The sequence below is a fragment of the Aethalodelphis obliquidens genome, unplaced genomic scaffold, assembly GCF_003676395.1.
Source record: "Aethalodelphis obliquidens isolate GAN/ISIS:26980383/991018 unplaced genomic scaffold, ASM367639v1 scaffold32, whole genome shotgun sequence".
NCBI lineage: Eukaryota > Metazoa > Chordata > Mammalia > Artiodactyla > Delphinidae > Aethalodelphis > Aethalodelphis obliquidens.
The window spans coordinates 13780313-13782203 of record NW_020837976.1 but is presented as its reverse complement, the minus strand read 5'-3'; positions in this window follow the sequence as shown (position 1 = coordinate 13782203).

Sequence of the window (1891 nt, the reverse complement as noted above, 5' to 3'; positions counted from 1 at the left end):
AAAAAAAAAAAAAAAAAAAAGGCCACTACATAATGATTAAGGGATCGATCCAAGAAGAAGATATAACAATTGTAAATATTTATGCACCCAACATAGGAGCACCTCAATACATAAGACAAATACTAACAGCCATAAAAGGGGAAATCGACAGTTAACACATTCATAGTAGGGGACTTTAACACCCCACTTTCACCAATGGACAGATCATCCAAAATAAAAATAAATAAGGAAACACTAGCTTTAAATGATACATTAAACAAGAGGGACTTAATTGATATTTATAGGACGTTCCATCCAAAAACAACAGAATACACATTTTTCTCAAGTGCTCATAGAACATTCTCCAGGATAGATCATATCTTGGGTCACAAATCAAGCCTTGGTGAATTTAAGAAAATTGAAATTGTATCAAGTGTCTTTTCCAACCACAATGCTATGAGACTAGATATCAATTACAGGAAAAGATTTGTAAAAAATACAAACACATGGAGGCTAAACAATACACTACTTAATAACGAAGTGATCACTGAAGAAATCAAAGAGGAAATCAAACAATACCTAAAAACAAATGACAATGGAGACACAATGACCCAAAACCTATGGGATGCAGCAACAGCAGTTCTAAGAGGGAAGTTTATAGCAATACAATCCTACTTTAAGAAACAGGAAACATGTCAAATAAACAACCTAACCTTGCACCTCAAGCAATTAGAGAAAGAAGAACAAAAACACTCCAAAGTTAGCAGAAGGAAAGAAATCATAAAGATCAGATCAGAAATAAATGAAAAAGAAATGAAGGAAATGATAGCAAAGATCAATAAAACTAAAAGCTGGTTCTTTGAGAAGATAAACAAAATTGATAAACCATTAGCCAGACTCATCAAGAAAAAAAGCGAGAAGACTCAAATCAATAGAATTAGAAATGAAAAAGGAGAAGTAAAAAAAATACAATGTATTTTTTTGCGGAAATACAAAAAATCATGAGAGATTACTACAAGCAACTCTATGCCAATAAAATGGACAACCTGGAAGAAATGGACAAATTCTTAGAAATGCACAACCTGCCAAGACTGAATCAGAAAGAAACAGAAAATATGAACAGACCAATCACAAGCACTGAAATTGAAACTGTGATTAAAAATCTTCCAACAAACAAAAGCCCAGGACCAGATGACTTCATAGGCGAATTCTATCAAACATTTAGCGAAGAGTTAACACCTATCCTTCTCAAACTCTTCCAAAATATAGCAAAGGGAGGAACACTCCCAAACTCATTCTACGAGGCTACCATCACCCTGATACCAAAACCAGACAAAGATGTGACAAAGAAAGAAAACTACAGGCCAGTATCACTGATGAATATAGATGCAAAAATCCTCAACAAAATACTAGCAAACAGAATCCAACAGCACATTAAAAGGATCATACGCCATGATCAAGTGGGGTTTATTCCAGGAAAGCAAGGATTCTTCAATATACGCAAATCAATCAACGTGATACACCATATTAACAAACTGAAGGAGAAAAACCATATGATCATCTCAATAGATGCAGGAAAAGCTTTTGACAAAATTCAACACCCATTTATGATAAAAACCCTGCAGAAAGTAGGCATAGAGGGAACTTTCCTCAACATAATAAAGGCCATATACGACAAACCCACAGCCAACATCATCCTCAATGGTGAAAAACTGAAACCATTTCCACTAAGATCAGGAACAAGACAAGGTTGCCCACTCTCACCACTCTTATTCAACATAGTTTTGGAAGTTTTAGCCACAGCAATCAGAGAAGAAAAGGAAATAAAAGGAATCCAAATCGGAAAAGAAGAAGTAAAGCTGTCACTGTTTGCAGATGACATGATACTATACACAGAGAATCCTAAAGATGC